The sequence below is a fragment of the Cornus florida genome, unplaced genomic scaffold (assembly GCF_030987335.1).
Source record: "Cornus florida cultivar Cherokee Brave unplaced genomic scaffold, ASM3098733v1 CherokeeBrave_3.0.0_Hap2_Chr03, whole genome shotgun sequence".
Taxonomy (NCBI): domain Eukaryota; kingdom Viridiplantae; phylum Streptophyta; class Magnoliopsida; order Cornales; family Cornaceae; genus Cornus; species Cornus florida.
The window spans coordinates 45,485,919-45,503,113 of NW_026775573.1; positions in this window are offsets into that span (position 1 = coordinate 45,485,919).

Here is a 17,195-nt window from a genome sequence, read left to right on the forward strand (position 1 = left end):
CGTTTCCAAGTTGATAATATTGAGAAATTATAACTTGTTGTGTTGCATAAGATATACCAATGTGGATTAATTATGTTAACCTTGTGGTTTACGTAAATTATATGCTAAAGTAGCTCAGGATGATCTCTTAGTTTTACTTTAGACATACACGTTAGGCGGCATGAACCACATGGATCGATTTATATTAACTTGCAAAACTTGTAAAACTTTAGGTTATACGTATGTTTATTTTCTACAAGTAACTTGTTTACTCACCCTAGTTGTTTGGGATATTTTTCAGGTAAGAAAACACTATTTTGGGATGCACAACATCCCTAGACTTGTTTGGTAGCATGGAGTATTTTGGAATATTTGATTTCATGCACTTGTAACATGTTTTTTTACTTTATTTTAGTTTTAAATGACAAAACTTGTATCTTTTGTTTTAATTATGTAATGAGCACTTAAGTGCAACTTTTGAGAGGTAATTGACATGTACGTAATGAGGCCAAGAGCCAAGCACAATTAGTTTACAAGTATTCTCAATTTATTTATGTTTTATTTGATAATATGTTGAGAAATTAAGGTTTGATAGGTAGTGTTTTTCATTAGGGTTTTTTAAAGGCCATAGGCTATTGCAACATGCCTTAAATGGTGGTGACTTCCCGGTGTCTGTGTATAAAATAATGCACAACACTTTGAGTTTGGAAATTAGGGTCAAGTGGGCACCATAATTTAAATTTATAAACCGCTTAACACCCATACTATGTAGTATGAATGAGAAGGGATCGTCCCAAGGGATTGAGGGTCGTACTAGGTTGAGGAATCAAGATTAGGGTTAGTAGGTCGAGTGATCAAAATAGTGGTTGGTGGTTGAATTACACTAAGATGCAATTTAAACTAAAGTAAACAATAATGCAATAAGGAGAATAAAAGAGAGAGAGAGATCTTGGGGTTTAGAGATCACCACTAAGCATACTTTTTTACACCTCTAATGAATGATTACTGAGGGAAAAAACATGTATTGTAGTAAAGAGTATGTGTGTGGTTGTTTCAATAAGCATGGATGACAAATTAAGCATATATTGTCTAAATAGCATGGTGGATAGCACAACATATCAAATTAAGCCATTAATCCTTTCTTTAAGCTCACAATCCAAACACATCACAAGGTTAGAGATATATGTTGCTTGCTTTCATAAGTATGGAACATCAACAACAAGCATGGATTGTCCTCCTATTTAACATCTAAACTACAACTATACTACAATTAAGCTAAGGACATGAAATTAAACTAATTAAACTAAGGGAGAGGTACGATCCATCAAGAAATGAGTATGAACCATCAAATAAGCCACAAGAACATGCCATTAAGCATTATGTCTTGACAATCTCTAGATTTATAGCATCAATACACATAGACATGCATCAATAACACAAGAAATAGGGACAAACATATGAACATCTATTCTAACATACATAAACATATGGATAGAATGAAATGATCAATTGGAAGCATTAAACCATATAAGTCATTGAATAAACAAGATCTATATATATAAAAGTGTCAAAACATGTATCACAATACAAATCCCCTCAAAAATACATAAATCAAGAAGTAGAAAGCATGCTTAGGGCTAACTCTAGCCCGAAAAGGATGTCTAGCCACTTATGGATGATTTCCTCCAACCCTCAAGGGCAAACTCCATAGAAGAAATCTGCTCCTTGGTTGATGAAGAGTCTCCAATGGTGTCTCTAACCTCCTCCTCTCCTTTACTTCCTCACTAAGTATTATCTTCACTAAGTATGTGTATATGTGTAAAAATGGCTCATATTCCTTATATAGGTAGGTCAAATATCACCCCAAATGAGCTGGGCTCGTACACCAATAATCCTCTAATGATTGGATCTGAGACAACTTTTAATGAGCTGGAATTTGGATTTTTCTTGGGATTTGGGAAATTTGATCGATCGAACTTGAGGTGTAATCGATCGAACATGGCTGAGATCTATCGAATTGAAGCTGGATCGATCCTCAATGGCGGCACCTTTTTAGATAAAAACAAATCTGAGATAATTTAAAGATATTTTTGGGAAAAGGACAAAAGTGGTTGGTAGGGTGGTACAGCTGGATAAGATCTGGCATGTGGATAAGGACAAGAAAGTTCGATCGATCAGAGAATGATGTTGGATCGATCGAACTTTTGGGATCTCTGCAGATGACATCATGGTCTGGATCTATCTTGAAGTGCTGAGATCGATGAAATTTAGATCGATCGAACTTTTCTTGAGATCGATCGAAGTTGCTAAAATTCCACCTTTTGCTTCCTTTTGCTCTACTTTGTTCCTTTCTTTGATTTATCCCAGAATTGCTTCATTTCTACTCTTATTTGGCTGAGTTAGCTTATTTTGGGGATAAGTACCTAAAAGTAGAAATAACACGAAATCAATACAAAACAGAAAAATAAGATAGAGAAAGGTTCTAGAATACCTAAGTTTAAGGGGTTTAAATACGCACTTTTCAGCACTCATCACACCCCTAAACTTAAATACTGCTAGTCCTTAGCAATAAATTAGAATGTAAAGGAATGTAATAAACAACTATACAACTACAAACTAAAACGCAATAAATGGATAACGCCACTTTCGTAGGGAACACGATTGCATTTAGCATATGGAACAAGCCTTTTAAACCCCTAGGTTACCGCTAGTGGATAAGTGAAGTCTTATGAGGGTTTCCAGAAATGATACCCACAAACATGAAGCTCTTTCTCACAAAAGAGGTACCAATATTACAAATAAGCATTGGTAGAAAACTACCTCAAGTATGCAATTTTTCAACCATTTTCAAGCAATCTCCCAAAATTTTAATATCAAGCAAGCAAATATGGTCCTCCACACATCAAGAAAATGATCATGCAAATCAAAACAACTTTAGAATCCTTTTTGAGTGGACTGGCATCAAATATGTTGCTATCTTAGCCAACTAAAGAAATGATCACATCCTTACCCTCAAACTAGCACACAAATCTAGTACCGATCATCAAGACAAAAAAGTGGACCTTTTATTAAAGCTTTATTGTTCTAGGTGCGCTTATTCTTTTCAGTCGATTTTTTTTATTATTTTATATTATTATAGGATCAAAGATGGAAGCATGGTGCAATGTGTTGATCTATTAAGCTTTCTAGTGATCCATGAGGTTGAGCGTTAGGTCAATGACTCCCAAACCAGACGGCTTTAGGGCACTAAGTGTTCAAACACCCCTAAGGACTTACAAGCTCAAATCAACTAGGCTACAAATTAAGACAATCTCCATCTAATCATTTCCCACTTCTCACCTTTTGGGAGAAGTCCTCACTTTTTATTGCTTTTGCAACTTTCCACCTTTTGGCGCGAGAAGTTCAATGCTTGATGAGGCTAGAATCCCGGCTACTTAGTGAAAAGGGATTGTTATCCACCTTTATCAAGAATGAAAGCTTTCAATGCACTACTAGCTCAATTGGGATATAATCAATTCAATAATCAACAAAGCATGAACTCCACAAATGAATGCTAGTGTGCGTCTGTGCTAGTGTAGAATCTAGAGTGAATCTCAAAACAATCACAAAATCAGCATGATGTGGACCATAAGGGCAAGCAAGATATCAATTTTTCAAAAAAATTACTCCTAAATGGCATCCACAAGGCATACGAGGAGTATTGGACTCTCAAATCAAGCAATTTTTAAATTTTAAGTAATATAGTCCTCAAAAGATCAAAATCATCGCAAACATCGACTCAAATCTCAATCATGCAATTAAAGCTCAACTTTAAGTAGAATGCAACAAGACACCTTACCCCCAAACTTAAACTCCACATTGTCCTCAATGTGCAATGAAAACAATGGAAAAGATGGAAAGAATATACCGTGGTGATGTAGACATGAAGCCCAGCAGTGACCCAATTCGAAAGATGTCTCCCCCAAACTTGTAATCAACAACCTACTTTGAATAACCATACTAGCAAATTCACATTAAATCTCAAGTAGGATAAGAATGATCAAATTATGCATTCTATAGCGATACAACATGAGATGAAAGTGAGATATGAGATCAAGCCCGATAGAAAAGTAGCATGACTACACATAAGAGCACAAGATAGATTTTTTTTTTTTTTTAATAAACAAAAAAGAATTCAAGAAAGTATGAACAATGATTGCTAAGTTTAACGTCTCTAGCTAGACATAATGCTTCTTTGAATAAATAAGTTTGAAATCCAAAAAGGGAAGAAAAAGGTCCAACCAAAGATACTCAGATTGATCAAGTTCAGGTCGATCGCAAAAAAATTTCGATCAATCAAACACGCATGAACCTGCAAATAAGTTCAAACGATGAGATAAAGAGGTCTTTGGATGCAGGTGGATGTAGGTTCAAAATTTTTCTAAGTGTTGGAACTACAGATCGATCCAAGATGAAGTTGGATAGATCGAAGAACTAGAGATCGATCTGGGAATAAGTTCGAACGATTGGACAGAGAGCTGAAATATGCAGGTTTTGTTCGAACGATTGGATAGAGAAGAACTTGGATACAGGTTTGATGCAGGCATGATGTTCGATCAATCGAACTTTTCTTGAGATCGATCGAACAGACAAGAACTCTTTCATTTGCATTGCATCCCTAGATTTCTTTATACACAGGATCAATTAGATGTGCAGCTTCCAAATGTCTTTAGAAGACCTGTCCCTCAATATAGGGTTCTAGTTTTTGTCCATTAACCTTGAAAATGTTCCCCTTTTTCAAATTTTAAATTTCAACCGCCCCATGCGGTGCAACAGAGATGACTTTATAAAGACCCTCCCATTTGGTTCTCAACTTCCCCGAAAAGAGTTTTAGTCTAGAGTTAAAGAGCCAAACTTTTTGACTGGGTTCGAAAGACTTCTTCACAATATGCTTATCATGAAAAGCTTTAGTTCTTTCTTTGTAGAGTTTAGCATTATCATAAGCATTATGTCTCAACTCCTCCAACTCACTCAATTGTAACAACCGGTTCTGTCCGGCCTTATCAAGGTCAAGATTGAGCTTTTTAACCGCCCACAAGGCTTTATGTTCCAACTCAACCGGAAGAATGCAAGGCTTTCTATATTCAAGTCTATAGGGAGACATGCCAATGGGAGTCTTATATACCGTCCGGTAAGCCAAGAAAGCATCATTTAACTTTCATGACCAATCTTTCCAGGTGGTGTTAACCGTCTTCTCAAGAATATGTTTAATTTCCCGGTTAGACATTTTTACTTGCCCACTTGTTTGAGGACAGTAAGGAGTGGCCACTTTATGAGTAACGGAGTACTTAAGAAATAAATGCCTTAGGAATTGATTACAAAAATGCTTTCCTCCATCACTTATCATAGCCCTAGGTATACCAAAACGAGCAAAGATATTGGATTTGATGAATTGAATAACCACGAAATGGTCATTTGTTTTGGTAGCACATGCTTCCACCCACTTGGAAACATAATCAATAACAAGAAGAATGTATTGAAAACCATAGGACATAGGAAATAGACCCATAAAATCAATGCCCCAAATGTCAAAGATTTCAAGGACAAGAATATTGGTCAAGGGCATCATATCTCTTCTTAACATGGACCCCATCTTTTGACATCTCTCACACGACTTGTAAAAGTTGTAGGCATCTCTATGGATAGTAGGCCAAAAGAGCCCACTTTGAAGAACCTTCAAGGCGGTCTTCTTTGCACTAAAATGCCCACCACATGCAAGTGTATGACAAAACACAAGGACACTTGGAATTTCGCTCTCCGGAATGCATCTCCTCACAATTTGATCCGGAAAATAATGGTACAAGACAGGATCTTCCCAACAGTAATTCTGGATGTTGGCAAAGAAACGATTATTTTCGTTCTTTGACCAAGAAGTTGGAAGTTTGCCAATTGCCAAATAATTCACAATGTCGGTAAACCAAGGCATTTGTCCATTAAAAACTTGAAAAAGTTGTTCATCCAGAAAAGAATCATGAATTGGTAGACTAGGGAAAGGTTCTATCGATAACCTAGAGAGATGATCGGCAACCACATTTTTGGTGCCTTTCTTGTCCTTAATTTCAAAATCAAATTTCTGAAGAAGCAAAATCCATCTAATTAATCTAGTTTTTGTTTCTCTCTTTGTCGAAAGATGTCTCAAGGCAGCATGATCGGAGTAAATAATAACCTTAGAACCTAAAAGATAAGATCAAAATTTATAAAGAGCATACACTACGGCAAGTAATTCTTTCTCAGTAGTGGAGTAATTCAATTGAGCTCCCGAGAAAGTTTTACTTGCATAGTATATGGCACAAGGAAGCTTTCCTATTCTTTGGCCTAAAACCATTCCCATGGCATAATCAGAAACATCACACATAATTTCAAATGGCAATGACCAATTGGGAGGTTACATGATAGGAGCAGATGATAATAAATCACGCAATTTATGAAAAACGTCTAGGCATGCTTGATCAAAGACAAAAGGAGTTTCCTTGGCAAGGAGATTGCACAAGGGTTGAGCAATTTTGCTAAAGTCTTTTATGAATCGGTCATAGAAGCCGGCATGACCTATAAAGAAGCGAACCTCTCTCACCGTTGAAGGTGGTGGCAATTCAGCAATAAGCTCCACTTTCACTTTATCAACCTCAATCCCCCTCTTTGAGATGACGTGACCCAAAACGATACCCTCTTGAACCATAAAATGGCTCTTTTCCCAACTAAGAACAAGGTTTGTTTCATGACATCTCTTAAGCACTAGATTCAAATTTTTTAGGCATGCATCAAATGAAAACCCAAAGATAAAAAAATCATCCATAAACACTTCTAGATACTCTTCCACCATGTCTGAGAAAATTGACACCATACACTTTTGGAATGTGGCGGGGGCATTGCACAAACCAAAAGGCATCCGTCTATAAGTAAATGTGCCGAATGGACAAGTAAAGGTGGTTTTCTCTTGGTCCAATGGGTCAAGGCTACTTGATTGTAACCCGAATAGCCATCAAGGAAGCAATAGTACTATTGTCCGGCTAATCTTTCTAGAATTTGATCAATGAATGGTAAGGGGAAGTGATCTTTTCTAGTGGCAGCATTTAATTTGTAGTAATCAATGCATACACGCCATGAATTGGCGGTACGCTTAGAGATTTCCTCACCCTTTGCATTCTCAACCACGGTAATCATCGATTTCTTGGGAACTACTTGAGTTGGACTCACCCATTGGCTATCGGAGATTGGGTAAATGATCCTAGCATCTAAGAGTTTGACTACTTCCTTTTTGACTACCTCTTTCATGTTAGGGTTAAGTCTCCTTTGGGCATCCCTAAAGGGTTTTGCATCATCTTCTATAAGTATGCAATGCATACAAATAGAAGGGTCAATTCCCTTAAGATCCGCCACACTCCATCCTATTGTTTCCTCATTTTCTTTAAGCATATTTAAGAGAGCATCTTCTTAGTGTTTTTCAAGACTTGAAGAAATGATAACCGGAAGAGTCTCTTTTGGTCCTAGGAATACATATTTGAGATTGGAAGGTAGAGTTTTAAGCTCAAGAGTTGGTGGAGAAACTAAAGATGAGACTAGTGGAGTGCTAGAGAGTGGAGGAAGAGGCTCTATTGGAGTTTTCCAAGATGGAAAATCCAAGCTTGTAACAGATTCCATGAGATTACTTACTTCATCCATTGATTTTTCATCATCAAACCCACAATTTCCATACATTTCAAGAAGACAAGGAGCAAGAGGATCATCGGATAGGAAAGATGAAAGGTTGTCCTCAATTGGTTGTTTCATGACCATAGTAGGAATTGATCCCTCAACGATGTCATCTAACACATTTACAAAACAACACTCGTCTTTATCTACGGGATGTCGACTTGCGTTGAAAACATTAAGCTTGACCATCATGTTATCAAACGAAAGGTCCATAACCCCGGATCTATAATTAATGGTTGCATTTGTGGTGGCAAGGAATGGCCTACCCAAGATGATTAGGATGTGGTTGGTGGGATTGGCAACCGGTTCGGTATCAAGAACTACAAAATTAACCGGGAAGTAAAACTTATCAACTTTGATGAGGATGTCCTCAACCATGCCCCTAGGTGTTTTAACTGATCTATCAGCCAATTAAAGTACCACCGAGGTTGGCTTCAACTCATTCAATCCTAGCTGGATATACACGGAGTAAGGAATCAAATTAACACTCACTCTTAAGTCAAGAAGAGCTCTACGAACTTCATGGGTCCCAATCACATATGAAATAGTCGAAGCACCGGGATCTTTGAACTTAGGTGGAGTGTTTTGTTGAATAATGGAGCTCACTTGCTCTGTGAGGAACACTTTTTAAGGTCTTGGTCCCTTGCTCTTCCTCTTTTGTGTGCAAGGATCTTTCAAGAATTTTGCATAAGGTGGAATTTGCTTAATGGCATCCAAAAGAGGAAGATTTATGTTGACTTGCTTAAAAACTTCCGTCATGTCATGTATTTTCCCTTCTTGCCTTCCATTAGGCGAAGTTTCTTTTAAAGCATAAGGGAATAGAGCTTTTGGCTCACGAGACTTTGCAATTTGAGGAGAAGATGGAGATGATTGAGAATTCCAATTAGGAACATTTTCATTCAAGGAAGTAGGAATGGAATTAGGAATTGGATGGGTAACAACTTTTGGTTGCACCGATTCACTATCTTCTTTTGGTAGTTCAACCTTATTGTCCACTTGTTTACCACTTCTCAAAGTGGTAATGGCTTGCACTTGAGCTTGGGAAGAACACCCCGATGTAGGGTTTGCTTCCACACAAAATTGGGCTTTTGGATTCCTCTCGGTTGACTAGGTAATTTCCCAATTTCTCTTGCATTCAATGCATTAGCAATGGTCCCAATTTGGGATTCTAGCTTTGATATGGATTGAGAATGGGAATACAACAAGTTGGTATTCATCTCTAAGCTACCCAAAGCTACCAAAACCTTATCTTCAAATGTAGAATTGCTAGAAAGTGCATGAGGATAATGAGAGCAAATTTGTGAATCATACATTTGAGGATGTGAAAAGTGATTGGTTCTTTGATGAGATGAAGAAGAAATAAATCCTTGGGAACCTCCTTCCCTTTTATGAGGTGGAATATATTTGCCTTGAAACTTTTTAGCTTGATAGAAATTCAAATTTTCATTCCACATTGGAACATATGCACTTGAGTAAGGGTGAGCGAACGTAGCATTGACTTGTTCAAAATGCTCATTGAATGCATGTCTATAGGGACAATCAAAAATGGTATGTAAAACACTTGAACATGTCGTGCATGGCTCACTAAGATGAGAAGTATGATGAAAATAAGGTGATTTTATAACCGGCTTTTGACTCAACAAGAATTGATCAAGTTTTTGAGAGAGAGTCTTAACCTCAGCTACAATCTCTAATGGACTCTCTACTTGACATACTTGCAAATCTCTCTTCTTTTCCTTTGAACTATGGTCAAACCGAGAAGTATAATATTTTTGCAATGAGTTTTTGCTCATTTTCTCAAAGAGGTGCCATATGTCATCTTCATGTTTTCCAAAATATGATCCTCCACATGATGTATCGACTATATCCTTATGAATGTCGGATAGGCTCTCATAAAAATATTGAACCACTTGCCATTTCGGAATGCCATGATGTGGACATTTGCTTAGCAAGTCATTCAATCTTTCCCAAGCCTCATGTAACCACTCCCCTTCCCTTTGAGAAAATTCTCTAATTGAAGCACGCATTACATTAGTCAAACTTACAGGGTAAATTTTTTTAAAAAATTCATTTTGCATTTGTGCCCAAGATGTTATTGAATTTGCCCCTAAAGTATTGAACCAATGCTTTGCTTTATTTTTTAGTGTGAAAGCGAAGAGAAGTAGCCTAAGAACTTCCTCCAGGACATCCATATATCTTACGGTGGAACATATTTCAAAGAATTCATTAAGATGTTTATAGGGTTCCTCATCATCTAAGCCATAAAAGAGTGGACACATTTGAATAGTCTCAGGCTTGATTTCATATTGATTTGCTTCAAAATTAGGTAACACAATACAAGTAGGTGCATGATATGCATGAAGATTGTAATGATCACGAAGGACCATTGGAGGAATTGGAGCTTGAACTCCGGGGCCATGTTGATTAAGAGGTGGGTTTTGCATGAAACGTGTGTCTAAGTAGCCAAGATTACCCTCTAGATTTTCCATGTGAATGCCTAGGACGAATGATATGACAAGGACTACCCAAGATTTCTAGCAACACACGAAACACAACAGAACGAGCAAGCACTTCTCCTTCACAACAAATCAACAATCAACAAACTTCCTCCACATACAATGTTCCCATACTCCCATACTTTAACAACAATATGCAAGAAAAGTAAATTGCCTCCACGTGGGCTCACGATTTATCTAAGAATTGAAATACAAGCCTCCATGTGAGCCGACGATTTAACTAAGGGTTTAGTAAGAAAAAGCTCATAAAGGTCCTTTAGCACTTCAACTCCAAATTTTTAGCTTTAGCTTAGCAATTTTTTTATGATTTTAGCCTTTTTCCTTGCTTGCTTAGCTCCTTTGCTTGGATGTTCCTATGCTCACCTTCTTAACTCAATGCACCTTGTCAAACAAGAACCAACACAATCAATAACAAAAATTGAAATGAAAATAAAGTAAAGACACGATCAAAGGAGTACTAATTCCTAATTGATTCCACAAATACGACGTTGCCAATCAATCAATCTCTGACAACGGTGCCAAAAACTATGGTGACTTCCTGATGCGTGTGCACAAAAGAATGCACAACACTTTGAGTTTGGAGATTAGTGTCAAGTGGGCACCATAATTTAAATTTATAAACCGCTCAACACCTATAATATGTAGTATGAATAAGAAAGGATCGTCCCAAGGGATTGAGGGTCATACTAGGTGTAGGAATCAAGATTAGGGTTAGTAGGTCGAGTGATCAAAATAATGGTTGGTGGTTGAATTACACTAAGATGCAATTTAAACTAAAGTAAATAATAATGCAATAAGGAGAATAAAAGAGAGAGAGATCTTGGGATTTAGAGATTACCACTAAGCATACTTTTCTACACCTTTAATGAATGATTACTGAGGGAAAAAACATGTATTGCAACAAAGAGTGTGTGTGTGGTTGTTTCAATAAGCATGGATGACAAATTAAGCATATATTGTCTAAATAACATGGTGGATAGCACAACATATCAAATTAAGCTATTAATCCTTTCTTTAAGCTCACAATTCAAACACATCACAAGGTTAGAGATATATGTTGCTTGCTTTCATAAGTATGGAATATCAACAACAAGCATGGATTGTCCTCCCATTTAACATCTAAACTACAACTACAATACAATTAAGCTAAGGACATGAAATTAAACTAATTAAACTAAGGGAGAGGTACAATCCATCAAGAAATGAGTATGAACCATCAAATAAACCACAAGAACATGTCATTAAGCACCATGTCTTGACAATCTCTAGATCTATAGTATCAATACACATAGACATGCATCAATAACACAAGAAATAGAGACAAACACATAAACATCTATTCTAACATACATAGACATATGGATAGAATGAAATGATCAATTGGAAGTATTAAACCATACAAATCATTGAATAAACAAGATCTATATTTATATAAGTGTCAAAACATGTATCACAATACAAATTCCCTCAAAAATACATAAATCAAGAAGTAGAAAGCATGCTTAGGGCTAACTCTAGCCCCAAGAGGATGCCTAGCCACTTATGGATGATGTCCTCCAACCCTCAAGGGCAAACTCCATGGAAGAAATTTGTTGCTTGGTTGATGAAGAGTCTCCAATGGTGTCTCTAGCCTTCTCCTCTTCTTTGCTTCCTCCCTAAGTATCATCTTCTCCAATTATATGTATATGTGTAAAAGTGGCTCATATTCCTTATGTGGGTAGGTCAAATATCACCCCAAATAAGCTGGGTTCGTACACCAATAATCCTCTAATTATTGGATATGAGACAACTTTTAATGAGCTGGAATTTGGATTTTTCTCGGGATTTGGGAAGTTCGATCGATCGAACTTGAGGTGCGATCGATCGAACATAGCTGAGATCTATCGAATTGAAGCTGGATCGATCCTCAATGGCGATGCCTTTTTGGATAAAAACAAATCTGAGATATTTTGAAGATATTTTTGGAAAAAGGACAAAAGTGGTTGGTAGGGTGGTACAGCTGGATAAGATCTGGATAAGGACAAGAAAGTTCGATCGATCAGATAATGATGTTGAATCGATCGAACTTTTGGGATCTCTATAGATGACATAATGGTCTGGATCTATCTTAAAGTGCTGAGATCGATGAAAGTTGGATCGATCGAACTTTTCTTGAGATCGATTGAAGTTGCTGAAATTCCACCTTTTGCTCTACTTTGTTCCTTTCTTTGATTCATCCCAGAATTGCTTCAATTCTGCTCTTATTTGGCTGAGTTAGCTTATTTTGGGGATAAGTACCTAAAAGTGGAAATAACATGAAATTAATACAAAACGGGAAAATAAGATAGATAAAGGTTCTAGAATACCTAAGCTTAAGGGGTTTAAATACGCACTTTTCAGCGCTCATCAAATAACATTTTACGTTTGCGTGCATAATCATTTTTGTACATAACATCACTTGACATGAAATGAGCACTTGAAGCATCTTTCATTTTTAGGTTTGATGCAAAATCAGGTCTCAAGGGCATTTTGGGATTTTGCTTTCAAAAATAAGAACTTATTTTGATATGGTCACCTAGAAAACATGATTTTAAAGGGGGTTTCTTTATGTGTTTTTCCAAAAAAATTCGTTTGAGTGTCCGAAATCAGTCGCAGATCCATATTTTCTGGTGCGCACATTTTTTTCAAGAAAAGTCTGATCTAAGGGGTATTTTAGATATTTTACTTGAAAAATAAAAACTTTTCTTACATGGTCATGTAGAAAACCTGATTTTACGAGGGTTACTGCACAATTTTTTTCCAAAAAATGTCATTTATGCCCTCAAAATCCCATTTGAAACTCAAAATTTGGTGCAGGCCCCATTCGCATGTCAAGGGGCTGCGTTCACGGTGTGCACCGGCGCGCATGCAGTGTGCGCCGTGGGCGCCTATGGTGCCCTCCCCTTGGCAACCTTGACGTTTGGTTTTTAAATAACCGTATCTCCTTCATCCAGACTCCAAATCAGGCGATTCTTGAGTCTAACTTTATTAATTTTTGTTGTTTTTCCAATGGTGTGCACAGTGGCACCCATTTCTATTTTGAAAATACCATTTTGCCCCTAGGGCTAAACTTATTCATTTTTAAAACATAACTTCCGCATTTGTTTTCTTTTTGGTTTCCGTGACTTATAGGAGGTCACATTGGCATCTTAGGGATGACATACATCTCTAGAGACTTGGTTTTCATTTTTGCTTCTACATTCGGGATTCGATATTCGAGTCGTCTTTCGGATCATCACAGGACGCATTGCCTTATAAAATCAAGGACGTCACCAAAAAAAAAAAAAAAAATTTAAAAAAAAAAATAATAATAATAATAATAATAATCATAATCATAATAACAATAACAACAATAATAATAATACAATATAAATATATATGTATGTGAGATATAAATTTTGTAATTGGCAATATTCGATGTCAAAACAAGTCCTAGTCAAGTTGTAATTTCAAGTTACTATATCAAGATCGACATCGACTGCGGAATTAGAAAGTTGTTCAGAAGAAGAAATATTAAGATCATTCAAAAAGGAAATAACAACACTTTTAGGAAGTCGTTTCCTACTTAGGACATAATACCTACATGGTATGTTTTTCATGTTACCAAAAACAGAGTTTTTCCAAGTCTTGTTACAATTCTGTCAAGTAGGAATCGGTACCACTTTTTGGGAACCGGTTCAAAAAGCTGTCCTTCAAAGAATACAATTCTGTTTATTGGGAACCAGTTCCACATGTGGCTATTGGTACCACTGTTGATATAGTTAAAGGTAACTTTGTCTTGATCAATTTTAAACTTTTTACTTGGTTTAGAATTGTACCAAAAGTCCTATGCACGAAAATTCCTTTATTTTCTGGAAGATTAGGTTTTTGAAAATTCTATATAAACCCTAATATACATCTAGGTTTATTCATGGATTTTGTATTATAACTTCATTATTCATAAAAGCCTTAGGAAGATTATTTTTGCAAAAAATCCAAGTTGATTTCTTTGTCAGTCTTTCTAGAACATACATATAAACACAAGAGTGAGTTTAGAGTGCTGTTCAAATCCTGATCATAATCAAAGTCTTGCATCTACAACGATCAGAGAAAAGAAGATCTACTTCTACATTGAATTCAGATTTTGAAGAACAGAAGCAAAAACGATTACACTTTGAAAGGGTCAAAGCATTCAAGGAGTGTTGTTTGATCTACCTACTATCCTTCTACAAAGATCAAGTATAAGTCTTAAGTTATTGTTGGACGGGACGTCGCAAAGCCAGAAGATTGTCAGCTATTGGTATTTGGTAGAATGATAGGGTGTGAGCCCGGTTCAAAGTTCAATGTACTTTGTTTCATACATAGTGGATTGGTTTACTTTAGATTGCATAGTCTATGAAGTTTTTTTGTGCAAACAGTTGATTTATTTTATCAAGTTGGGTTTCCTTACTAAAAATCCTAGTGTCATCTCTAACTATTACTTTGCTTTATTTTATCGTGTATGTGATTAATTATTTAACTACTAAAATAAGTAAAGATTACATAGACACAGATTTGTTTCTAAAAATATAAAACTTTCTAAATATTCAGCTACGTACAACTCATAATGTACACAACAATATATATATATATATATATATATATATATATATATATACACACACACACATACACAATGATGGACCTATTATCCACACCCAACTAGGTTTTTACTTTCTCCAAAAAGGCCTATGCCCTGGTTGCCGCATTCGTGGCTTCTGCTAAAGTGTAAATTATCTGTGTTAATATCCTATCGTGAATAACATATTGCAAACCACTCAGATAACGAACAACTCGCTGCATCGCAGTTTCCCTCAGGTCATTCTAAGACATCAACCGATTGAATTCTTCTGTATAAGCCTGAACCATTTGACTTCCCTATTTACAATCCCAATACTTCTGGAATAGAGTTTGCTCATAATCTGGAAATAGGAATCTGCCTTTTATCAGACGATGCATCTTCTGCCAGGAGCGTATTGGGGTCTTCCCTTGTCGTGTGCGAGCAACTGGAAGTTGTTCCCACCATCCAGAAGCTCCTCCCTTGAGCCTATATGTCACTAGTTTCACCTTCTTATCTTCTTGTATATGTATGTAATCAAAGAATCTCTCAACTTCTGCCAACCAATCTAAGATATCTTCAATATTAAGATTATTGTTAAAACTGGGGAGATCCATCTTCATACTAAACTCCCTAGAATCATAATCTCCTCGATCTCGATATCTTCCGGCCCCTCTATTTTCTTGAAGCACCTCTTTAGCGTAGTCATTATGACTATAGTCATCCTCGTAGGCTGGCTACCTGCGCGGTGGGATAGGGTTGTGATTCTAAAAAGGATGAGCGCGATCTTCCTTAACGTTTCTCACCTTGTTGTCATCGCGATTCTCATTTGGACCCAACACGAGCTCTACAGGCATTGCAAGAGCGTTGCTTGAATTTCTTGCAATGCCTGTTGGGTTGTCTGTCGAAAGTCCTAGAAGTCTACCTATGAAAAAACCTCACTCTGTCAATCTTGGTCGCCAGCAAGGTTGCCCTCACCACATTTATTAGCCATTAGACCAAGAAAAGACAAGGCTCTGATACCCACTGACATAAGCGAAAGTGATAAATTTGTTCACAAGGAACGGTTTGCTTTAAATCCATAAAGTAGGGTGTTTTGAATCTATAAAACGAAGGATAAATTCAAAGAAATATGATATTTGTGTTGATAATTGAATGAATCATTCTGATCTTTGCATTACACATATTTATAATGAAAAAAAAAAAACCCTAATACATAAAGAAACTAACTGCAACACGAATCCTTATAACATAAAGAAACCTAATCCTAAAAGGATACTAATACTCGAAAAATAACCTAAAAATAAAGTTTCTCTAAAAATTCAGAAAAATAGAGAAAGAAACCTAATAAAATACAACTACTAAATATAAAATATGAGTGCAATCCGAGTTTGTTTAGACAATGAACAAAAATCCTGAAATATTCAACAGGATTTATATAGGATAGAAAAACCCCGTTTTAAGGCCCTAAAAGATGGTATTTTGCCGATAAACTAGTTACATCATGGTGTAGTCACGAGTCTTGCTTGTTGGGCCGTTTCCAATATATAATAATAAAAAATAAAAATAAATAAATAAAACACTCATGTCGGGTAAAAAATGCACACTTCCGGATCAGCATAAAAAATCTGTTCACATGCCTATTTGGCCCCATGGCGGTCGAAACGAACCATAAAGGGTTCAACAATCAGTTTGATCTACATCACTAGTCGTACACGTATTTTTCAAAAGTATCTGTTAAACGATTAGTTACTATCCAAGCGGGACTGATCCCGTCCCACGTAACTAGCTGTAAATAAAAAAGGAAAGGTTGAATCTTGTCTAGTTTGGTTTCTTTTCTTGGCTAGACTTTTGCAAGACAATATATGCACAAAATAACTTATTTTCCAAGTATGATTAGGTCTGCAAAATTCTATATGAACATTTTTTTCTCTATATATAACTTTTGTGTGACTTTTTGGAACTAAAATTTCAAGGATTTTGTGAGAGCCTTAGAGAGATAATTTTATTCAGAAAATCAAACTTGATTTTTCTTAGTTTATTTTTGAGAGCACACACATAAACACAAGAGTGATTTAGGAGTGGTGTTCTTTATCTGATCGGAATTGAAGTTTCAGAGAATTCGAGAAGTATGATTTTTTTTTCCTAAATAAATATGATTTTTTTTCCCTAAATAAATATGATTTTATTTTTTTACATCAAATTTAGATTTGAAGAAAATAGGTGATTCAATCAAACTTTGAAGGGGTCAAAGCATTAATGAAGTGTTGTTGATCTATCAGGGAATCATTTTACAAAAGATTTCTATAATTTTCTAACTGCCCAAGCGGGACTAGTCGCATACCTCGCAACTAGTCGTACAATTAAAGTTTTCCAAA